This window comes from Trachymyrmex septentrionalis, unplaced genomic scaffold (genome assembly GCF_001594115.1).
Source record: "Trachymyrmex septentrionalis isolate Tsep2-gDNA-1 unplaced genomic scaffold, Tsep1.0 scaffold176, whole genome shotgun sequence".
NCBI classification, from domain to species: Eukaryota; Metazoa; Arthropoda; class Insecta; order Hymenoptera; family Formicidae; genus Trachymyrmex; species Trachymyrmex septentrionalis.
Genome location: NW_017304928.1, coordinates 399003 through 399280, shown reverse-complemented (window position 1 = coordinate 399280; position 278 = coordinate 399003).

Below are 278 nucleotides of genomic sequence, written 5' to 3'. Positions count from 1 at the left end.
GGGTACGTAAATTTTGAAATTTATTATTACTTTACATTAAAAAAATGATGCGTTTTATAAAACCGCTTTTAATAGAGAATTATCGTTAAAAAAGAAGAAATATTGATATTCAGCGAAAGAAAAGTGAATTGTGTTGCCGAAGATTTATGCTTCTGAACATTTGTGCATCCGGGAAGAGAAATATTGCAATCGAAAAAAGCTCTGCTAATTCTATTAAATACAATTAAATTTAAAAATAAAAATGAAACGTTTCGTGTTAACTAGCCGAATATATGTAT